At 49.6% G+C, this 24,899-nt stretch overlaps 1 protein-coding gene across 4 annotated transcripts in view; it reads right to left on the bottom strand.

Annotated features, from left to right (window-relative positions):
- Positions 1 to 24,899, bottom strand: part of FAM163B (family with sequence similarity 163 member B) — a 314,838-nt gene that overhangs the window by 57,990 nt on the left and 231,949 nt on the right. Inside the window, exon 1 of one of the 4 annotated variants that reach the window (XM_068249225.1) lies at positions 4,878 to 4,975. The exons of 2 other annotated variants lie outside the window; for them this stretch is intronic. The gene's annotated coding sequence lies outside the window, so the exon portion shown is untranslated. Of the gene's footprint in view, positions 1 to 4,765; positions 4,794 to 4,877; positions 4,976 to 24,899 lie in introns of those variants that run through there. One more of the 4 variants, XM_068249227.1, reaches the window with a different exon arrangement.

A 24,899-nucleotide genomic window follows, 5' to 3' on the forward strand; every position in this document is an offset into this window, starting at 1 on the left:
CTCTGTCCCAGAGACTATCACAGTTACATCATCGGCATAGGCCACTACCTTGAAGGATGAGACACCAGGGATGCCCGCAGGAACTCCACTGAGCATGCTGTTCTCTAACCTCCTCACGAAGGGATCGATCGCAAACACGTACAGGAGGGAGCTCAAAGGGCAACCCTGACGGACACCAGAACTTACTTCAAAAGGTTTGCCAACCCAACCATTGACAAGCATGAAACTCTCTGCCCCTTTGTACAATGTACGGAGCCAATCAACAAAACCACCCTGTAGACCATAAACGCAAAGTAACTGCCACAGGTACTCATGGTTGACCCGATCAAAAGCCTTGGACTGGTCCAATGCCAGCAAGTACTTTCCCCAACCCTCAGCCCTGCACCGCTCCAAGACTTCCCGGACAGCTAACAACGCTGAGAAAGTGCCTTTACCCGGAACTGAGCAGTGCTGATGGCGAGAAAGCATACATGTTGCCTGAGTCAGACGCCAGAACAAAATTTTTGCCAAAATCTTCCTGTCGACGTTGAGAAGGCTGATGGGACGCCAATTCTCAATCATCTCGGGATCTTTACCTTTTGACAGAAGGATCACAGCCGATTGCCTCATGGACGATGGTAACACACCCTCAGCAAGGCAATGATTAAAAACATCTGCCAATTGAGGTGCCAGAAATGACTTGAAAGTCTTGTAAAATTCAGCCGTCAAGCCATCTGGACCAGGGGTCTTTTTAGGTGTAAGGCTATCAATAGCTCTTACTACTTCCTCGGTAGTGATTACCTCTGTCAAATTTATGCCAGAAACATCAACATCATCGAGACCTGGTGTAGAGACCAGAAAATCTTTTATCCTTGCTTGATCAAGTGACTTTCTCCCAAGCAAATCAGCATAAAAACCTCTAGCAATGGACAGGATTCCCAGCCTGGACTTTGCTACAAATCCTGAACCATCTCTGAGACCAATGACCGTTTTAAGCGCTGCACCTTGTCTGCAGTTCTGGTAGGGATCAGGCGAGTGGTATTTGCCATAATCCCTTTCCAGACACAGAGAGGACAGCCGGTCATACTGCTGCTGCTTGAGTTGAGTCTTGACCTCAGAGATCTCCCCCTGATCTCCGCCTTCCGAAACAAGGACTTCAAGTCTTCTTCTCAGTCGTTGGTAAGCAACATATTTACCAACGTGTTTTTTCTTGGCTAGGTCCTTGAAGAGTCCAACAACCCGCTTTTTGACTACCTCCCACCACTCTGACCTGTTGCCAAAGCAGTCCAGGATGGTAACCTGCGCCTGAAAAAATTCCTCAACAGATTGTCTTATACTCTCCTCCAGCAATAGAGTCGAATTAAGTCTCCAGATACCCCTACCCCTGGGAGGAGCATCCGAAACATTCAAGTCCACCGACAGAATACAGTGATCAGAGAATTCTACCGCCTGTACCCTAGGGGACGAGGTAGCAAGACTCTCTGTAACAAAAAACCTGTCTATTCTACTCTGACTAGTACCTCTAGAAAAAGTGAACCCAGTGAGGTTTGGTGAATGTCGAACGTGAACATCCACCAAACCAGCCTCACTAACTATTCTATTTAATGAAATACTATCGCAACCCAGCCGAGTATTGGCACCTCTCCTGTCCATTGACCTGACAATGGTGTTAAAATCACCACCAAATACTACATGCCGGGTTGTAAAAAGGAAAGGCCTGATCGCTGTAAAAAGGCATTTCCTCTCCCATTTGGACTGGGGGCCATAGATGTTAATTAGCCTGAGGTCCTGCCCCTTCACAACGACGTCTAGGACCAGACATCTCCCCATTTCTATCTCAAACACTCGCCGGCAAGTTACTGAACCAGTTCTAAAAAGTACTGCCACACCACTGTAAGGCTCAGCCGCAAGAGACCAATAACTCGGACCAGATCTCCAGTCCCTCTTGGCCAGGTGGATATCAGCCAAAGAGGTGAGCCTAGTCTCTTGCAAAAACAAAATGTCAGCATCAAAACGGCTGAGAAAAAATAAGGCTAACTCACGAGCTCTTACTGATTTTATGCTGGCAACATTAATGGTCGCCAGCTTTAGTGGTGGGAGAACAGCCATTTGAGTGTTAAAAATAGAATCCCTCCAACTTACTTCACAAAGGACAAAAAGAAATAAAAGAACACAAGACAGAGACAACATTAGGATGCATTCTTCTGCCCAGAGTCTGCTGTGTCCATGACCTCCTCAGAGGATGGATCTTCCTGCTCGTTTTGCAGAGTACTAAACCTGTTGGACAAATGGATGTCCTGTCTTTTAACAGTGGTCTCATACTGCTTCTGTAATCGCCTCTCCTTAAGTGTTTTAGGTTTATGTTTCTTCACATAACGAAGCCTATTTTCCAGATAAATCAGTTCATCTGGAGGTAGATCATCCCACTCAACCGACATCATCGGCTCTCTCTCTATTGAGGGAGGGACCACAGATGTCTCAGAAAGTAACATTGGGGAGGGGGGATTAGACAAAGGGACAGGGACGGGAGGTTCATCAGGAGGGACAGGAGGGAGGGCAGAAGGAGGAGGGATAACAGGAGGGGAAGGTGAGGGAGGAGTAGTAGGGGAAACAGTTGGAGAGGGAGAAGAAGGTTTGGGACTTTGCCCAGGTTTTGAAATTGACTGGGCCAGTGGCCCCTTACCATCTCTGGTAACTATAGCTTCCTTGGTCCCTTTTTCCCTTGGGCCCTTGCGCGACCCAGGATAAGGGGTATTAGCGGCTTTCCTTTTAGGACCTCCAGACTCAGGCGATTTTTGGGAGGGAGTACCCGCTCCCCCAGTCACATTCCCAGTACGACCTCTTCCCCTGGCCCTCTTCACTACATGCCACAGTTCCTCAGAGGCCTCCTCAGCGGGCGCTGTTTCAGAGGGGAGCACAGTAGTTGGGTTGACACTAGGTTCAGACACAGGATTCGACACATCAGGAGGGATGGCAGGGGAAACAGGCTGAGAGGTTTGCACAATAGGAAGGTTAAGGGCATACGACTGTACTCCCTCCTCTTCCATCTTTGCCAGCAAGGCCTCCTTCACCGTGGCAGGCAAGTTTTCCCAGGAGTTTGGGCACACACTATAGGGATGGCCAAAACTATGGCACAGATTACACTTGATATTTTTACAATCCTTTGCGTCATGCCCAAACTCCTGGCAAAGACCACACCGGGGCTGCTTACAGCCATAGCTGTAGTGTCCCCTCCCCCCACAACGGTTGCAGACCCTGGGCTGACCTGGGTAGAAAACTGAAATTTTATCTCTTCCGATAAGGGCGGATCTGGGAACATGAGAATACACTCCATTTTCGTATCTCATTTTTATCGAGATTTCATATCCGCCCCACCAGATACCCAGGTCATCCAGGATCCTCTGGGGACGGGACACCACATCTACATAGTGAGAGAGCCAGAGGATAACGTCTTGTACTGGGATGGATTCATTGTATACTACGACGGTAGCCCTCCTCTCCAGGGGTTGCCGAGACACATACGATGCAACAAAGTTTTTCCACTCTGCTCTCCTTCTATCCTTCTCTTCCATAAAAAACTCTTGCCCCCCTGAAGTCAGAAAGCTAACGTCGTAGTACTCAGGGGGGTCACCAGGAGCAATGATCGCATAAATGTCCTGGGCCTTTACACCTGTGCCAAGGAGAAGGCGAACGAAGTCCTGCTTTCCCGGGATCCGGGATTCACCAATCCATTTCAAACGGACCACGTTCCTCCTCCCCCCCGACACAGGTGCATCCTCCCCCTGTACCAAGGGAGCGGGCACTCTCTTACCTCCAGCAACACTACCACCTGACCGACCGCTTGCTGCCTTTTGGGCATACGAAAAGGGTTTAGCCTGCGGCTTGGGTAGCACAGTAGGTGCTACAGTTTCCCCACTCCTGGTGACAGAGGCTAAACCAGAACTAGAAGAAATTGGTGTTTTTTTTACAGAAGGATGACACTCGCCCACTCCAGCAATGACCTCCATGAGGATTTCACTGCCTTTATCATCATAACAAAAAAGTACTTCGTTTCTAATCAGGAAACGCATACCACCTGCTCTGAAATCTGATTGAATACCTAGGCTGGAATCACCTAAGCCTATGGACTCAATCTTACTTAAATTAGACTCTTCCTCTATTTGAAAAAAATCAAGTACTTTACAATTTTTTTCCCCTAATATATACAATACATCAGGTTCTATGACATACCGCTTATTTCCTGCTACAAAATCACCTATCACCCTCGGCCCCAAAAGTTCTTTCTCAAAACGTTCTATTTCCCTGTTTTCTTCAACCTGTTGGGGCAATACCTTTTTGGCAGATGAGTTAGAACCCCCAGAAGGGACATCTGCCACCCCTAAAACCTCCTTTTCAAGACCAGCAGATACTGAAACAGAATCTCCATTGCCTGCCGTGCATGCAAGACCCGGGGCCAGTGCCAACCCATCCACCACCACAGTTTTAATGTCACCAAAAATGGTGTCCACAGTTTTTACTTTAATGTGGACAGTGGACTCAGCTGGCCCTGACCCCAGATCCCCAGCAGGCACGACAGGAGCCCCGACAGGACCCGGAATTGAAGACACATCAATAGACCTGGTTTCATCCTCAATATTGGCAGCTAGCTGCTTTTCTTCAGCAGATGTCTCACTAGTTTGTGCAGCTGGGAGTGAGGACACAATAACCTCTGGCACATGTTTCTGCACAACAACATTACAATCCACACCAGTAGACAAATTAGCATTAACAGACAAAATTTGCTCACAGCCACCATTTTCTTCAATGGATGTGGCAGAGTTCCCCCCTGGAGGTGCAGACACCTCAGAAGGGGTTAATGAAGCATCCCCTTTCTCATGGCTGGTGACAGCTTTACTCACAGAAGCTCCATCACCAGCCTGCAGCTTCTCACCAGTCTGACTCAGCACTTTCCTATCAGCTCTGCTGGCTCCCACACGCAGGGATGCCGGGGATGCCTCAGAGTACAGAGCTCCAGTAGTGCTGACATCACTTCCTCTTTGCTTTCCCGCCAATCCCAACCCTGCACCCTCTGCAGTAGACAGCTGTGCAGTGCAGGGCTGGCTGCGAGCAGCATGCTTCTTCCTCATAGTGAGTTTAAGTTTACTTTTCCTCCTTTTTGCTGCTCTTGGCAGCGATGTACGTAAGTTTGTCTCTGTCTTTTCCTCCAGCAGGCCAGCATCAGCAGGTTCCTGACTCACAGGGGGCACATCAGCAGGTTCAGCAGACACATCACTCCTCAGCACACCAGCACTACTAGGGACAGGCAATTCAGGCTGCATGCCCTCTCCCACCACATCGGCTCCAGCAGGTTCCTGGCTCACAGGGGGTGCAGGGGCCACATCAGCAGACACAGGCACATCGCTCTCCACCACACCAGCACTCTTAGTATCCTCAGGCTGCATATCCTCCTCCATAGGATCAGTGTCAGCAGGCTCCTGACTCACAGGGGATGCAGGGGCCACATTAGGCACATTGCTCGTCACACCATCAACTCCACCGGCAGCCGCATTAGGTGTAGGCACGTTAGACTGCAACACCTCCTTCTCCATGGCTTTCTCTGTACACACAGGGCTGCTCTGGGTTTGCACATCAGCACAGCCCCCCTCTCCGGCCACAGCCACACTCTGCTGGGGGCGTACATTTGAATACGGCGCTGGTAGACTTGGGCGCAGGATCCAGCTGTTATATGGCTGGTCCTGCTTCTGCACAAGTCCGGGGCGTTTTAATTACTATTCCCCCTCCAGGCCGACATGGATAGTGGGGGAATGAAATAATTCGGCTTCCAGCGATTGCTGGAGGCCGAATTATTGTGTTTTTTAAACAACTTCGGCTCCGTCTTCTGACGGAGCCGACCTTCCTCACTGAGCGCCGCTATAGACTGATTCCCATTACAGTCTATGGCGGCGCTGGCTGCGCCCAAAGCTAGCAGCGCTGAAAAGCACTGCTCCGTGCTGGGGGGCTCTGAGCACAGCTGGCTCACCAGTACCCTCCACACCTTCCAGGGTCACCTCCATCTCCTCTACCTGCCCACACGGGGTCTCACTGGGATTACCCTCCACCCTTTCCGCGGGACTTACGGTTTGGGATGTCTCAGCTCTCACATCGGCTCCAGGTGTAGGTGTTGCTCTTCCCATAGCTGGCTTTGCTGCTTGCTGACGGAACCGAGCAGCATTACAGTAGGATTCACGGAAGGGTCCACCTTTCTCCTCCAGTTCTGACACCACTTTCCTCTGCTCATCTATTTTTCTTTGTAGCTCCGCAGTTACTGGGTCGGTTTGGAGGAATTCAGGTCTCCATCTCACTCCAAAGCGGTGTATCCGTTCTTTTAGTTGCAACTCCAGTTGATCATACAGGTGTGAATGATAACTCATTGCCTTATTCCAGGCCACCACATCTGCCACCACATCTCTGGAAGCTGCTTCTCGGATATTCCCCCCTGCCCCTAGGTAAGACAGGTCAGGGGGGGCATGAGCCCGCTGCTCCATTGCTGGAAGCAGCTGGCTAGTGTAGAGAGGGCCCCTGCAGGCCAAGGCCTAAGCAGGGACCTCAGGTGTCTCCAAGCCCAAAAACAAGCACAGAACTGGGCTAGGTATAAGCCGGTTATGCTGCTCTCTGGATCTCAACAGGAGCTCCCCACCACACGTCTGCTCTGGTGCAGAGACTGATGGGAATGGATCAGTGATCTCTGTACAGCGCTGTGGAATAGGTCAGAGCTATATAAATGTATAATAATAGTGTGTGACTGTGGTGAGGGCATTAGAGTGTAAGCTCCTCTGGTGCAGAGGCTGATGGGAATGGATCAGTGATCTCTGTACAGCGCTGTGGAATAGGTCAGAGCTATATAAATGTATAATAATAGTGTGTGACTGTGGTGAGGGCATTAGAGTGTAAGCTCCTCTGGTGCAGAGGCTGATGGGATTCTCTGTAAATTGCTGAATAAGATGTCACACATACATAAACTGGGGACATAAATACAGGAAGTGTTTGTAGTCCTGACACAGCCCCCTTCGGAACTGCTGAGCGGCGGTTTCAGAGGAGTGCAGTAATGAAGGCCGGCGTCCCCTGCCTGGTAATTTCCATGGAGATTGCGCTGGGCAGCAGGCGGCCACCGCCCCTCCCCCGCTGGGAGATTTATCGCTTGCTGGCAGCAGATTGGCCGTAAATTTCCCCGGCCGGCTGAATGAGGAAGATTATTCATTTCTATGTGTGTTTTGCCTACTCTGCAGTATGCCTTTATCTTCCCTCCGCACAGAGATCAATAGGCGGGAGAGACAAGGCCAGGCCCAGAGCTGCAACATGGAACTAACTGCCACTTAAAGGGACAGTCCACCAAAACCGCCAGTGATTGCTAGCTCACACAGGCAGGACTCCACCTCTTCTCTTTACTGGCGTCAATTAAAGAGGCCCTGTAGTGACATATAGCACAATGCAGTAACAAGGCCCTGTAGTGACATATAGCAGAATGCAGTAAAGAGGTCCTGTAGTGACATATAGCAGAATGCAGTAAAGAGACCCTGTAGTGACATATAGCAGAATGCAGTAAAGAGGCCCTGTAGTGACATATAGCAGAATGCAGTAAAGAGGCCCTGTAGTGACATATAGCAGAATGCAGTAAAGAGGCCCTGTAGTGACATATAGCAGAGTGCAGTAAAGAGGCCCTGTAGTGACATATAGCAGAATGCAGTAAAGAGGCCCTGTAGTGACATATAGCAGAATGCAGTAAAGAGGCCCTGTAGTGACATATAGCAGAATGCAGTAAAGAGGCCCTGTAGTGACATATAGCAGAATGCAGTAAAGAGGCCCTGTAGTGACATATAGCAGAATGCAGTAAAGAGGCCCTGTAGTGACATACAGCAGAATGCAGTAAAGAGGCCCTGTAGTGACATACAGCAGAATGCAGTAAAGAGGTCATGTAGTGACATAGCAGAATGCAGTAAAGAGGCCCTGTAGTGACATATAGCAGAATGCAGTAAAGAGGTCCTGTAGTGACATATAGCAGAATGCAGTAAAGAGGTCCTGTAGTGACATATAGCAGAATGCAGTCAATTATTCATGGTACCCAGTTTTACAGTAATTTTCCTGGTGTCAGCATCAGCAACACCTGTAGCCCCGCCTTCGAACTGAGGCTTAGCCTAGGCTGATTAGATATGCAGAATTCTCCTCCCACACCATCCAGGTATACGTTCTACTGGCACTACTTGGAACTCTTAGTAAACATGCTGCAGAGCTGCACCTGACAGCACCAAAGATGTCACTGCCAGTGATACATTTCAGAATGTAAATCAGGGAGAGGAACGATTTCACTATGGGCAAACACTGACTAAATCATCTATAAGGCCTTGGTCACATCTAAAATCACAATTGCTGACGCCAGCGATTATTGCAATTATTTTTAGCGCCTCCTAAGGCTTACCTATACGTTGCGATTTTTTGTATATCGCTTTTCTAAGCGCTTTTACAGAGCGATTTGTTTTTTGACTTCCTGACGCAAGTCAGTAAGTGAACTCTTTCACCCAGAAATGAATAAATACAATGTATTTATCCATGAAAGCGCTCTGGAAATTGCTATACAAAAGCGTTTTTTCCAAGCATTTTGCGATTTCCCTATACCTTCCACTGAGGCAAATCGCCCTGGAAATGGTACAGGCAGCGCTTTGCTGAGCAGATCGGAATCGGACCGCTCAGATGTGAACACTCTCATAGGGAATCATTGTCAAACGCTTTTAGGGCGATTTTGAAAATTGCTGGCGCTTAAGAAAGGCCAAAAGCGCACTAGGTGTAAACAAGTCCTAAATGAATATTGTATTGCAAAGGGCAAGGCCAGCAGCAGACAGAACTAGCCGATGGACAGGCAGAGGAAAAGACCAGCAGCAGACAGAACTAGCTGATGGACAGGCAAAGGACAAGCAAGCGGCAGACAGAACTAAGCAATAGAGAAGCAGAGGACAAGACCAGCGGAAGACAGAACTAGCCGATGGACAGGCAGAGGACAAGACCGGCGGCAGACAGAACTAGCCGATAGAGAGGCAGAGGACAAGACCAGCAGCAGACAGAACTAGGCGATGGAGAGGCAGAGGACAAGACCAGCAGCAGACAGAACTAGCCTATGGACAGGCAAAGGACAAGTCAGCGGCAGACAGAACTAGCCGATGGAGAGGCAAAGGACAAGTCAGCGGCAGACAGAACTAGCCGATGGACAGGCAAAGGAAAAGACCAGCAGCAGACAGAACTAGGCGATGGACAGGCAAAGGACAATGCCCGCAGCAAACAGAACTAGCCGATGGACAGGCAAAGGAAAAGACCAGCAGCAGACAGAACTAGCCGATGGACAGGCAGAAGTCAAGGCCAGCAGCAGACCTAACTAGCCGATGGACAGGCAAAGGACAAGGCCAGCAGCAGACAGAACTAGCCGATGGACAGGCAGAGGACAAGACCAGCAGCAGACAGAACTAGCTGATGGACAGGCAAAGGACAAGCAAGCGGCATACAGAACTAAGCAATAGAGAAGCAGAGGACAAGACCAGCGGAAGACAGAACTAGCCGATGGACAGGCAGAGGACAAGACCGGCAGCAGACAGAACTAGCCGATAGAGAGGAAGAGGACAAGACCAGCAGCAGACAGAACTAGCTGATGGACAGGCAAAGGACAAGGCCGGCGGCAGACAGAACTAGCCGATGGACAGGCAGAGGACAAGACCGGCGGCAGACAGAACTAGCCGATAGAGAGGAAGAGGACAAGGCCGGCAGCAGTAAAAACTAGCCGATAGAGAGGAAGAGGACAAGACCAGCAGCAGACAGAACTAGCCGATGGAGAGGCAAAGGACAAGCCAGCGGCAGACAGAACTAGCCAATGGACAGGCAGAGAACAAAAGACCAGCAGCAGACAGAACTAGCCGATGGACAGGCAAAGGACAAGACCAGCAGCAGACAGAACTAGCCGATGGACAGGCAGAGGACAAGACCAGCAGCAGACAGAACTAGCCGATGGACAGGCAGAGGACAAGACCAGCAGCAAACAGAACTAGGCGATGGACAGGCAAAGGACAAGACCAGCGGCAGACAGAACTAGCCGATGGACAGGCAGAGGACAAGACCGGCAGCAAACAGAACTAGGCGATGGAGAGGCAGAGGACAAGACCGGCAGCAGACAGAACTAGCCGATAGAGAGGAAGAGGACAAGGCTGGCAGCAGACAGAACTAGCCGATGGAGAGGCAAAGGACAAGATCAGCAGCAGACAGAACTAGCCGATGGACAGGCAGAGGACAAGACCGGCAGCAGACAGAACTAGCCGATGGACAGGCAGAGGACAAGACCGGCAGCAGACAGAACTAGTTAATGGACAGGCAGAGGACAAGACTGGCGGCAGACAAAACTAGCCGATGGACAGGCAAAGGAAAAGACCAGCAGCAGACAGAACTAGGCGATGGACAGGCAGAGAACAGGACCGGCAGCAGACAGAACTAGTTGATGGACAGGCAGAGGACAAGACCAGCAGCAGACAGAACTAGCCTATGGACAGGCAGAGGACAAGATCAGCAGCAGACAGAACTAGCCGATGGACAGGCAGAGGACAAGACCGGCAGCAGACAGAACTAGCCGATGGACAGGCAGAGGACAAGACCGGCAGCAGACAGAACTAGTTGATGGACAGGCAGAGGACAAGACTGGCGGCAGACAGAACTAGCCGATGGACAGGCAAAAGAAAAGACCAGCAGCAGACAGAACTAGGCGATGGACAGGCAGAGAACAAGACCGGCAGCAGACAGAACTAGTTGATGGACAGGCAGAGGACAAGACTGGCGGCAGACAGAACTAGCCAATGGACAGGCAAAGGAAAAGACCAGCAGCAGACAGAACTAGGCGATGGACAGGCAGAGAACAGGACAGGCAGAGAACAAGACCGGCAGCAGACAGAACTAGTTGATGGACAGGCAGAGGACAAGACCAGCAGCAGACAGAACTAGCCGATGAACAGGCAGAGGACAAGACCGGCAGCAGACAGAACTAGTTGATGGACAGGCAGAGGACAAGACTGTCGGCAGACAGAACTAGCCGATGGACAGGCAGAGGACAAGACTGGCGGCAGACAGAACTAACCGATGGACAGGCAGAGGACAAGAACACGTCTAGCTCCTTTGGATTGGGCAATCCCAAACTGCAAACAATTTGCATTAAATGTGCTTGCAAGAATTATTGACCTTTCATTCACTGGCTACACCCCTGGCCTCTGGACGGTTACATGTTGGAGATCTCCAGAACTGCGCTGAATGAAGCAGGAGGGGGCTGAATACACTGAATAACAGTCACACCTCGCTGGCCACCCATGTGAGTCCTCAGATAAGACAAGGTGAGCTGTGTATTTCTGGCAGGAGACACACAATGGATTCTGCAGGATCTGGGCAACCGTTCCAGTCTCCGCCCCCGCGAATAAGCGCGCACCGCCGTGCCAGAATCCCCTCCCTACTACCGCTATAAAATTCTCTTTCATATACATAAAGCATTTAACCCCAAACAGTACAACCAATCTCTCCTGATCGTGAAATTCCCGGCATAGGAGAAATATACCGTCTATCACGACTAAACAATCACCACGCGAAATATCCGAAAAACAGTCACAGGTTTTACAGCATCTAAACTAACCAGCGAGAAGCCGGCTAATTAGCTAGTAAATAATACAAACGCTTTATTGGCAATACGACACATTGTAAGGCCGCTTTCTAAACAATATAAAAATAAATGTACAACCCAACGAAAGCCAGAAGTGGAGCCGATATATTCTGACTGGCAGGCTGTTTAGTCGCGTATTATATTTGGCTCTTCTGCAGCTGTGCACCTCTCTGCAGAGAAGCAAGAGCCCTGCGGTATGCAGACTTCCTGTGCAGAAGGCGGGGTCTCGAAATCTCACTTCCTGTGAACTACATCTTACAACTGGGCCAATTAAAACCATCAAGTAGTTTCACAGGAAGTGATTGATCTCAAGACTGCAAAATAGGAAGAGGACGTCAGCCAGTAAGGTTGAATTTGAAAAAATATCACTTTAAAATTAACACCACCACTGAGAATGTGTCTCGTTCTGTTTCGGAAAGCCCCTTAATTCAAACTAAAGGAGCAAAAAAAAAATTGCGTCCAAACCGCTTGCCACTGCCTAGCGATGCATCTGTACAGCACTTGGGTCCCCGACTTGTCACATCTGATCGCTACAGACGCGCAGGCGGGGGATAATGGTATGCCACTAAGGATGGTCAATGCGTTGCAAATATTGTGGAGTTGATGCAGCATTTTTCAAATTTTGCATGCAAATGTATGCAGCATAAAGTGACCCGGAGGTGAAAGACATCTCAGGTGCTATACTTACCTGGGGCATTCCTTAGCTTCGCAATCTTCGGAAGTATTCCCATCCCGATGTCTCTGAAGACGAGCGGCACCGTATTGCGCATGCCTGTGTCTGGGCTCCCGCACGTCCACCATGAATGTGCCTGTCGTCAGAAGCAGTTGAGGATGCAAGATCTTCCGTAGGCTGTCCGAGGATTACCGTAGACACAACATAAGTTCAACAAGGAGATGGAGAGAGGGCCAGGGAGGCTCTATGTTATCTATGGATGATCAATAAGATGAAAATGTATCCGAAATGCAGGATTATGTAAATTTTGTATGCAAACACATGTGGAATGAAAGTGGACCAATCAATTTAAACCTGGGTGGGACTTGCTTGGCCCATTTTCAAGGTGCATACATTTGCATACGAAGTTTACATAATCTTGCAAGAACTCTGAAATATTTGCATCTCTGATCACCCAAATGGTACCCAGGTAGAGATGAGCGTAATGACCTAATTACGATTTTGCGAAATTTCGCGTAATTAGTGTAATTACGATTATGGCCGTAAGTACATAATCGTAATGAAGAAGGATTTCGCGAAATTTCGCGTAAGCGTAATTTTCGTGTAATTTTCGCATTACAGTCGTATCATGCCGTAATTTCGCATTAAACGCTACCGTAATTTCGCGTTAAACCGTAACGCTCCGTATAATATAAAAAAGCCGCCGACTTTAAGGGTTAATGGCAAAGCCCCCTTAAATGCTAAGAGCCTCAAATTTGGAGAATATATTAAGGAGATCAGGAGGAATAAGAGGAAAAATTTTTTTTTCAAAAAGACCTTATAGTTTTTGAGAAAATCGATGTTAAAGTTTCAAAGGAAAAATGTAAACATTTAAAAACCCGCCGACTTTAACGGTTAATAGCAAAGCCTGCTTAAAGTTTAGGAACACCAAATTCCCAGGGTATATTAAGGGGATCAGTGGGAATAAGAGGAAAAATTTTTTTTTCAAAAAGACCTTATAGTTTTTGAGAAAATCGATTTTTAAGTTTCAAGGGCGAAAATGTCTTTTAAATGCGGAAAATGTCAGGTTTTTTTGCACAGGTAACAATAGTGTATTAATTTTATAGATTCCCCCAAGTGGGAAGAGTTTTACTTACTTCGTTCTGAGTGTGGGAAATATAAAAAAAAAACGACGTGGGGTCCCCCCTCCCAGACCTCTTTAACCCCTTGTCCCCCATGCAGGCTGGGATAGCCAAAATGCGGAGCACCGGCCGCGTGGGGCTCCGCACCCTGACTATACCAGCCCGCATGGTCCATGGATTGGGGGGTCTCGGAAGGGGAGGGGCAGCCAAGCTTTCCCCTCCCCCTCCGAGCCCTTGTCCAATCCAAGGACAAGGGGCTCTTCTCCACCTCCGATGGGCGGTGGAGGTGGAGGCCGCGATTTCCTGGGTGGGGGGTTCATGGTGGAATCTGGGAGTCCCCTTTAAAAAGGGGTCCCCCAGATGCCCACCCCCCTCCCAGGAGAAATGAGTATAGAGGTACTTGTAGTACCCCTTACCCATTTCCTTTAAGAGTTAAAAGTAAATAAACACACAAACACATAGAAAAAGTATTTTAATTGAACAAAAAACATAACCACGAAAAAAGTCCTTTAATATTCTTAATTAACCATTAATACTTACCTGTCCCTTTAAATAAATGATCCCACGCAATATCCTCGGAAATGTTCTATCAGTTACAATGTAACAAAGTTATTACAATATAACAACTTTGTTACATTGTAACTACGCCGCACCCGACGTCACTCACCGCCGCCGCCGCCGCCGCGTCTGCGCTGCAGGACCCGACAGAGCTCTGAGCTATAGCTCAGAGCTCTCGAAAGCATCTTTGTATTTGGGCTCCAAGGAGCCCCATTGGTCCTTAGCAGACCAATGGGGTTCCTTCTGATTTGAAGGAACCCCATTGGTCTGCTAAGGACCAATGGGGCTCCTTGGAGCCCAAATACAAAGATGCTTCTCAGAGCTCTGAGCTATATAGCTCAGAGCTCTGTCGGGTCCGTGCAGGACGCTAAGTCCCCGCCGGCTCCGCTGCCCTCCCCGCCTCTCCCACATGTCACCCACATGTCACCCACATGTGGGTGACATGTGGGTGACAGATGTGGGCGGGGTGGACAGCGGGAGCTGCGGGGACTTAGCGTCCTGCACGGACGCGTATGCGGCGGCTGAGCGGCGAGTGGCGTCGGGTGCGGCGTAGTTACAATGTAACAAAGTTGTTACATAATAACTTTGTTACATTGTAACTGATAGAACATTTCCGAGGATATTGCGTGGGATCATTTATTTAAAGGGACAGGTAAGTATTAATGGTTAATTAAGAATATTAAAGGACTTTTTTCGTGGTTATGTTTTTTGTTCAATTAAAATACTTTTTCTATGTGTTTGTGTGTTTATTTACTTTTAACTCTTAAAGGAAATGGGTAAGGGGTACTACAAGTACCTCTATACTCATTTCTCCTGGCAGGGGGGTGGGCATCTGGGGGACCCCTTTTTAAAGGGGACTCCCAGATTCCACCATGAACCCCCCACCCAGGAAATCGCGGCCTCCACCTCCACCGCCCATCGGAGGTGGAGAAGAGCCCCTTGTCCTTGGATTGGACAAGGGCTCGGAGGGGGAGGGGAAAGCTTGGCTGCCCCTCCCCTTCCGAGACCCCCCAATCCATGGACCATGCGGGCTGGTATAGTCAGGGTGCGGAGCCCCACGCGGCCGGTGCTCCGCATTCTGGCTATCCCAGCCTGCATGGGGGACAAGGGGTTAAAGAGGTCTGGGAGGGGGGACCCCACGTCGTTTTTTTTTTATATTTCCCACACTCAGAACGAAGTAAGTAAAACTCTTCCCACTTGGGGGAATCTATGAAAATAATACACTATTGTTACCTGTGCAAAAAAAACTGACATTTTCCGCATTTAAAAGACATTTTCGCCCTTGAAACTTAAAAATCGATTTTCTCAAAAACTATAAGGTCTTTTTGAAAAAATTTTTTTTCCTCTTATTCCCACTGATCCCCTTAATATACCCTGGGAATTTGGTGTTCCTAAACTTTAAGCAGGCTTTGCTATTAACCGTTAAAGTCGGCGGGTTTTTAAATGTTTACATTTTTCCTTTGAAACTTTAACATCGATTTTCTCAAAAACTATAAGGTCTTTTTGAAAAAAAATTTTTTCCTCTTATTCCTCCTGATCTCCTTAATATATTCTCCAAATTTGAGGCTCTTAGCATTTAAGGGGGCTTTGCTATTAACCCTTAAAGTCGGCGGCTTTTTTATATTATACGGAGCGTTACGGTTTAACGCGAAATTACGGTAGCGTTTAATGCGAAATTACGGCATGAACGAAACGCGAAATTTCGCGTTGAAAATTACGCTTACGGTATTTTCAATTACGATTTTAATGGCAATTTCGCTACGCTAATTTCGCATCGTAATCGCAAATTTCGCATGCGTAATTATAGTAATGCGAAATTACGAAAATTTCAGCTCAACTCTATACCCAGGGAAGTATCTAACCAGAAGCGAGGTTCCTCAGTTCAGGTTCACTTTAACCAATTCATATTCCTGGGTTTTACGTGCGTTCCGGACAGTTTTGAAACTTCAGCTGTGTTGCTATTGAAACAGCAACAACTTTATCATTACTTCTAACACCCAAGTATATATAGATTATTTTTTCTGGACAATTTTGGCTTTCTGTGGGTAATATTATTTCCAAGGAATTATTTTATTTTATAAGCAATTTTTAGGGAAAGATTCGACGTGAATGTAAAAAATACACTTTTCTTCAGATTTCACCCTTCCTAATTTTTACATGACAAGTCCCACAGTTATAAAACCCAATAAACATATATTATTGGGCCCTACTCAATTAAAATGATATAACATATTCTTTATTTCACTACTATCCACCCTGGAGGCCAGAGCATGATGGGAAGGCATATCCACCCTGGAGCCCAGAGCATGATGGGAAGGCATAACCCCCGATAGTAAGACATAACCCCCCTGGAGCCCTGAGCATGATGGGAAGGCACAGTTTCCAGTCTGGTTCAGGCCTCATTATATCTGCAGCTCTGTTCAGTCCTCAGCAGGGAGAGGTGTAAGCGACACATCTTATTCCCCCGCACATAACCCGTTTTTGGCGCGATGGGGAACGTGTGGTCTTAATGACCCGGGATGGGAACTTATTGGATTTTGGGTGCAGCAGGCCCCGTCCTGTCCCAGGGGAGGGGGGTGGACAGGCCAGCGCGGGGGAATTACCAGATAATAAGAGTTAATGCGATTTCACCCGCATACATCTATCCAGATGGTCTTCGTCACAGCAGATGCCAATCGACATCTGAAACATATCGTTCCTGCAGCAGGTCCGGGCATTGGCAGCGCGCACGGTTCCCTCGCCCCGCTCACACATCCTCCACTGCGTTCACGTTACGCTAAGTTGTGTATAATAACCCACATGGCGGATCTGGTGTACATCCCGTATCGCCTCTGCGTGGAACTGTGAAAGTGTGCGGACGGATCCACGGGTCTTACCATCCCCCACATTGGGTAAATAGATATAATGAAATACCAAACAGACATATTTAAATACCCCTTTCTGTCACTCAAACTTTCCTGGAATAATCACAGCACAGAGCAGCGAAATTCAGACTAAGTGCGTCCTGCGCTCTCTCCAGTTCCTCACAATCCCCTCCTACCTCGCATGCAAATGTAACACACAACACAGGTAGCCTGGGATCGGGGCAATCACATGATTTTCCTGCTGTTTCCACCCAATATCCAAGTGGCATAAAAATGTGCATGCTTATCCACACTTACAGGATCTTCTCAAAAAATTAGCATATTGTGATAAAGTTCATTATTTTCTGTAATGTACTGATAAACATTAGACTTTCATATATTTTAGATTCATTACACACAACTGAAGTAGTTCAAGCCTTTTATTGTTTTAATATTGATGATTTTGGCATACAGCTCATGAAAACCCAAAATTCCTATCTCAAAAAATTCGCATATTTCATCTGACCAATAAAAGAAAAGTGTCTTTAAAACAAAAAAAGTCAACCTTCAAATAATTATGTTCAGTTATGCACTCAATACTTGGTCGGGAATCCTTTTGCAGAAATGACTGCTTCAATGTGGCGTGGCATGGAGGTAATCAGCCTGTGGCACTGCTCAGGTGTTATGGAGGCCCAGGATGCTTCGATAGCGGCCTTAAGCTCATCCAGAGTGTTGGGTCTTGCGTCTCTCAACTTTCTCTTCACAATATCCCACAGATTCTCTATGGGGTTCAGGTCAGGAGAGTTGGCAGGCCAATTGAGCACAGTAATACCATGGTCAGTAAACCATTTACCAGTGGTTTTGGCACTGTGAGCAGGTGCCAGGTCGTGCTGAAAAATGAAATCTTCAGCTCCATAAAGCTTTTCAGCAGATGGAAGCATAAACCCACTTTTGAACCAGAAACAGCGGCAGAAGCGCCTGACCTGGGCTACAGAGAAGCAGCACTGGACTGTTGCTCAGTGGTCCAAAGTACTTTTTTCGGATGAAAGCAACTTTTACATGTCATTCGGAAATCAAGGTGCCAGAGTCTGGAGGAAGACTGGGGAGAGGGAAATGCCAAAATGCCTGAAGTCCAGTGTCAAGTACCCACAGTCAGTGATGGTCTGGGGTGCCATGTCAGCTGCTGGTGTTGGTCCACTGTGTTTTATCAAGGGCAGGGTCAATGCAGATAGCTATCAGGAGATTTTGGAGCACTTCATGCTTCCATCTGCTGAAAAGCTTTATGGAGATGAAGATTTCATTTTTCAGATCGACCTGGCACCTGCTCACAGTGCCAAAACCACTGGTAAATGGTTTACTGACCATGGTATTACTGTGCTCAATTGGCCTGCCAACTCTCCTGACCTGAACCCCATAGAGAATCTGTGGATATTGTGACGAGAAAGTTGAGAGACGCAAGACCCAACACTCTGGATGAGCTTAAGGCAGCTATCGAAGCATCCTGGGCCTCCATAACACCTGAGCAGTGCCACAGGCTGATTGCCTCCATGCCATGCCGCATTGAAGCAGTCATTTCTGCAAAAGGATTCCCGACCAAGTATTGAGTGCATAACTGAACATAATTATTTGAAGGTTGACTTTTTTTTGTTTTAAAAACACTTTTCTTTTATTGGACGGATGAAATATGCTAATTTTTTGAGATAGGAAATTTGGGTTTTCATGAGCTGTATGCCAAAATCATCAATATTAAAACAATAAAAGGCTTGAACTACTTCAGTTGTGTGTATTTGAATCTAAAATATATAAAAGTCTAATGTTTATCAGTACATTACAGAAAATAATGAACGTTATCACAATATGCTAATTTTTTGAGAAGATCCTGTATATTATGTGTTTCGAATAGTGCGCACACAAGTGAAAAGTGACTTTCCACATGAAGTGTTTTTCCACCATCGCTATCTACGCCCCCACCAATTGCAACCATAACTATAGACCATATCCCAATAACCTTGACCTCTAAGGCCCGCTGCTTGGGGGGTATACTTGACTCTCCTTTAAATCTCACCTTGCTTCAACCACCACCTGCTATTTCCAGCTCAAAGATATATTCCGTATCCGTCCCTTCCTCACACAAGAGGCCACCAAAATGCTTGTACATGCCTTAATCATCTCCCGCCTAGACTACTGCAACACCCTGCTCTGTGGTCTGCCAAAAAACAGGCTAGCACCTCTCCAATCCCTTCTAAATTCAGCAGCCCGCCTCATTCACCTCTCCATACGCTCCTCTGATGCTGCTCCTCTCTGCCAATCCCTAGTGACCTCTGCTGCCTGTCTCATCCACCTCTCCTCCTGCTCCTCTGATGCTGCCCCTCTCTGCCAATCCCTACTGACCTCTGCTGCTCTTCTCATCCACCTCTCCTCCTGCTCATCTGATGCTGCTCTTCTCTGCCAATCCCTACTGACCTCTGCTGCCCAACTCATCCACATCTCCTCCCACTCCTCTGATGCTGCCCCTTTCTGCCAATCCCTACTGACCTCTGCTGCCCGCCTCATTCACCTCTCCTCCCGCTCCTCTGATGCTGCCCCTCTCTGCCAATCCCTACTGACCTCTGCTCCCCGCCTCATCCACCTCTCCTCCCACTCCTCTGATGCTGCCCCTCTCTGCCAATCCCTACTGACCTCTCCTGCTCATCTCATCCACCTCTCCTCCCGCTCCTCTGATGCTGCTCCTCTCTGCCAATCCCTACTGACCTCTGCTGCTCATCTCATCCACCTCTCTTCCTGCTCGTCTGATGCTGCCCCTTTCTGCCAATCCCTACTGACCTCTGCTGTCATGTCATCCACCTCTCCTCCCGCTCCTCTGATGTTGCCCCTCTCTGCCAATCCCTACTGACCTCTGCTGCCCGCTTCATCCACCTCTCCTCCCGCTCCTCTGATGCTGCCCCTCTCTGCCAATCCCTACTGACCTCTGCTGCCCATCTCATCCACCTCTCCTCCTGCTCCTCTGATGCTGCCTCTCTCTGCCAATTCTGCCAATCCCTACTGACCTCTGCTGCCCATCTCATCCACCTCTCCTCCTGCTCCTCTGATGCTGCTCCTCTCTGCCAATCCCTACTGACCTCTGCTGTCCATCTCATCCTCCTCTTCTCCCGCTCCTCTGATGCTGCTCCTCTCTGCCAATCCCTACTGCCCCCTACTGCCCCCACATCCACCTCTCCTCCCGCTCCTCTGATGCTGCTCCTCTCTGCCAATCCCTACTGACCTCCGCTGCCCATCTCATCCTCCTCTTCTCCCGCTCCTCTGATGCTGCTCCTCTCTGCCAATCCCTACTGACCTCTGCTGCCCATCTCATCCACCTCTCCTCCTGCTCCTCTGATGCTGCTCCTCTCTGCCAATCCCTACTGACCTCTGCTGTCCATCTCATCCTCCTCTCCTCCCGCTCCTCTGATGCTGCTCCTCTCTGCCAATCCCTACTGACCTCTGCTGCCCTCCTCATCCACCTCTCCTCCCGCTCCTCTGATTTAGCCCCACTGTGCCGTTCTCTCCACTGGTTACCCATTACCCAGAGGATCCAGTTCAAACTCCTGACTCTAACATACAAAGCCCTCCACGAGTTGTCTCCTCCATACATCTCCTCACTAATCTCAAGATATTGTCCCTCCCGCAACCTTCGCTCCTCCCAAGAAATTCTCCTGGCATCTAAGCTGATCAGCTCCTCCCATGCTCGCATCCAAGACTTTACTCGAGCATCATCCCTTATCTGGAACTCTCTTCCACAGCCTGTACGTCATGCTCCAGACCTGGACATCTTCAAACGCACTTTTAAAACACAGCTTTTCAGAAAGCTTATAACATTTTATAGCCCCTATTTACTTATTTGTTCACAATGTGATCAGAGACAAAGGGTTACTGAATCATCCATCCTCCCCCCCCCCTCCTTATCTAGTGTGTCCCCCACTACTCTTTAGATTGCAAGCTTGCAAGGGCAGGGTCATCCTCCTATTGTTTACTGTTTCTATATTTGTGCTGCTTGAGACTCTGCTGTACATTTTTGGTTGTACCTATGTTCCCCGAGTCGTCTTACTGTGCTTTGTAAAGCGCTATGGAATATTCTCTATATACCGTATTTATATAAGATGCACTTTTTCTCTTCCAAAAGTGTGTGTGTGTGTGTGGGGGGGGGGGGTCAGAGCTGTTTACTGCTGGAGCCTGGCTGAGTGTTTAGCGGACGGAGAGTGTTGCTAGCTCTGTCTAGAACAGGGGTGTCAAACACAAGTGGGCCGAAATTGTACACTGCACTGGGACCCAGTCGTGGGCCAACCTCAATGCCTACTGGCCACCTTATAAAGTTCTCTGGTGTCTAGTAGTCCTCCCTCCCCTACACAGCTCCCTGGTGTCTACAGACCCCCACCCTTCCCTATACAGTTCCCTGGTATCTAGAGACCCTCACCCTCCCCTATACAGTCCCTTAGTGTTTAGTGCCTCCCCCCTACCTCCCCCATATGGCTTCCCTGGTGATCTATAGTGGGCCAAACATAATGTAAAGTTGGGAAACCACTTGAGGGCCAAATTGAATGGCTCTGAGGGCCAGATGTGGCCCGCGGGCCGGAGTCTGACATGTATGGTCTAGAATCTCAGAGCGACACACGGACAGAGAGAAACACAGGAGCGGAATCCCTGGACATTTACAGGCGGGAGCTATAGAGCGGGTGCCCAGAGAAAGTAGGAGCGAGATCTGAAATGAAGTCATTAAAATACCGGTAAATTCCTGCTTCTTTAGCTCTTTGGCCGTTTCTCTTGTCCGCTTCCTCAGATCAAATACAAAGCAGTGTCTTTATACTGCAGACGGTAAGTTCGGAGCGCCTAAAAACGTACTGTCTACAATATAAAGACACTGCTTTGTGTTTGATCTGAGGAAGCGGACTGTGTTCCGCGAAACGTGTTATCCTTGATGGTGTCTGATGAATAATAAACCTTTTGTTTGACATTGGCTTTGCTCCTTCCTTTGAGGTAAGCCATTTTTATTATTTACATATATTTTTTGTTGCTATTTTGAGTCACATGATATAGATATACCGTTCATCCACCACCACCTATTTTTGGGGCGCCTTCTCCCGCCCAGTTGTTATGTCACAGCCCCCCAGCTGCTTTGGGGGGTTACTCTAGTGTTCACTTCTGAACGATTGCTTTTTCCTGGAGCGCGACCCACATATGTGATGACTAAAGAACCCGAGTGAAGCCGGGATTTCCTCACCTGCCTTCATACTGCGGTTGCTGGTCGTGCAACCCACACTGGTGAGTATTCTTTTGCTCTCTAAGAGCTGCTTCAGACGGACGCTTGCGGAGCGTTTACCGTAAGCGTTCGGAACTTCGCGGTAAACGCTCCCATTGAAGTGAATGGGAGTGTTTACACCAAGCTTTTGTGCGTGTTTACACGATCGTGGCGTTCGGGTCCCGATTTTCGCTAGCGTTCGAGCTGCCCCTGGAAGCAACATGTAGCTTCCAGGGGGCGGCCAACCGCGACGGCTAATGTCCCCCTAGGGGAAGAAAAAATGCAACCTCATCGGAACGCGACGCGAAGGCTACTGAAAGCCTGACCGCGCAGCCGCCGCAACGCCCCCAAATGCGACGCCACGCAGACGTCCGTCTGAAGCAGCCCTAAGACTACGAGATCAGCACTTGCCATACTACACCACTAGGGGCTCCTGGTGTCTGCTGACTCCCTTGCGATAGCACACACTCTCATAGCTCCCAACTGTCCCTCTTTCCTCCTCATTTGTCCCTCTTTCAGGACTTTGTCCCTCTTTCTATGTAAATATATGTATATTTCTCTACTAAAAATGTGTTTGATTGACTCCCCTCATGTGCCCCCCTCTGGCTGGCGGTGTGGCTGTCCCTGTGTTGTTCTCTCATGTGCCCCTCTCTGGCTGCCAATGGTGTCCCTGTGTTGTCCTCTCATGTACCCTCTCTAGCTGGGGGTGTGGCTGTCCCTGTGTTGTCCCCTCATGTGTCCCCCTCTGGCTGGGGGTGTGGCTGTCCCTATGTTGTCCGCTCATGTGCCCCTCTCTGGCTGTCCCTGTGTTGTCCCTTCACGTGTCCCTCTCTGGCTGGCGGTGTGGCTGCCCCTGTGTTGTCCTCTGGCGGTGTGGTTGTCCATGTGTTGTCCCCTCATGTGCTCCTCTCTGGATGTCCCTGTGTTGTCCCCTCATGTGCTCCTCTCTGGATGTCCCTGTGTTGTCCCCTCATGTGCTCCTCTCTGGCTGCCAGTGTGGCTGTCCCTGTGTTGTCCCCTCATGTGTTCCTCTCTGGCTGTCCCTGTGTTGTCCTCTCATGTGTCCCTCTCTGGCTGGCGGTGTGGCTGTCCCTGTGTTGTCCTCTGGCGGTGTGGTTGTCCCTGTGTTGTCCCCTCATGTGCTCCTCTCTGGTTGTCCCTGTGTTGTCCCCTCATGTGCCCCTCTCTGGCTGGCGGTGTGGCTGTCCCTGTGTTGTCCTCTGGCGGTGTGGTTGTCCCTGTGTTGTCCCCTCATGTGCTCCTCTCTGGTTGTCCCTGTGTTGTCCCCTCATGTGCCCCTCTCTGGCTGGCGGTGTGGCTGTCCCTGTGTTGTCCTCTGGCGGTGTGGTTGTCCCTGTGTTGTCCCCTTATGTGCTCCTCTCTGGTTGTCCCTGTGTTGTCCCCTCATGTGCCCCTCTCTGGCTGGCGATGTGGCTGTCCCTGTGTTGTCCCCTCATGTGTCTCTCTCTGGCTGGCAGTGTGGCTGTCCCTGTGTTGTCCTCTGGCGGTGTGGCTGTCCCTGTGTTGTCCTCTGGCGGTGTGGCTGTCCCTGTGTTGTCCGCTGGCGGTGTGGCTGTCCCTGTGTTGTCCTCTGGCGGTGTGGCTGTCCCTGTGTTGTCCCCTCATGTGCTCCTCTCTGGTTGTCCCTGTGTTGTCCCCTCATGTGCCCCTCTCTGGCTGGCGGTGTGGCTGCCCCTGTGTTGTCCTCTGGCGGTGTGGTTGTCCCTGTGTTGTCCCCTTATGTGCTCCTCTCTGGTTGTCCCTGTGTTGTCCCCTCATGTGCCCCTCTCTGGCTGGCGATGTGGCTGTCCCTGTGTTGTCCCCTCATGTGTCTCTCTCTGGCTGGCAGTGTGGCTGTCCCTGTGTTGTCCTCTGGCGGTGTGGCTGTCCCTGTGTTGTCCTCTGGCGGTGTGGCTGTCCCTGTGTTGTCCGCTGGCGGTGTGGCTGTCCCTGTGTTGTCCTCTGGCGGTGTGGCTGTCCCTGTGTTGTCCCCTCATGTGCTTTTCTCTGGTTGTCCCTGTGTTGTCCCCTCATGTGCCCCTCTCTGGCTGGCGGTGTGGCTGTCCCTGTGTTGTCCTCTGGCGGTGTGGTTGTCCCTGTGTTGTCCCCTCATGTGCTCCTCTCTGGTTGTCCCTGTGTTGTCCCCTCATGTGCCCCTCTCTGGCTGGCGGTGTGGCTGTCCCTGTGTTGTCCTCTGGCGGTGTGGTTGTCCCTGTGTTGTCCCCTTATGTGCTCCTCTCTGGTTGTCCCTGTGTTGTCCCCTCATGTGTCTCTCTCTGGCTGGCAGTGTGGCTGTCCCTGTGTTGTCCTCTGGCGGTGTGGCTGTCCCTGTGTTGTCCTCTGGCGGTGTGGCTGTCCCTGTGTTGTCCGCTGGAGTTGTGGCTGTCCCTGTGTTGTCCTCTGGCGGTGTGGCTGTCCCTGTGTTGTCCTCTGGCGGTGTGGCTGTCCCTGTGTTGTCCTCTGGCGGTGTGGCTGTCCCTGTGTTGTCCTCTGGTGGTGTGGCTGTCCCTGTGTTGTCCCCGCATGTATCCCTCTCTGGCTGGCGGTGTGGCTGTCCCTGTATTGTTCCCTCATGTGCTCCTCTCTGGCTGTCCCTATGTTGTCCCCTCATGTGCCCCTCTCTGGCTGTCCCTGTGTTGTCCCCCTCTCTGGCTGGGGGTGTGGCTGTCCCTGTGTTGTCCCCTCATGTGCCCTCTCTGGCTGGGGTTGTGGCTGTCCCTGTGTTGTCCCCTCATGTGTCCCTCTC

This window comes from Hyperolius riggenbachi, chromosome 8 (assembly GCF_040937935.1).
Source record: "Hyperolius riggenbachi isolate aHypRig1 chromosome 8, aHypRig1.pri, whole genome shotgun sequence".
Lineage (NCBI taxonomy): Eukaryota > Metazoa > Chordata > Amphibia > Anura > Hyperoliidae > Hyperolius > Hyperolius riggenbachi.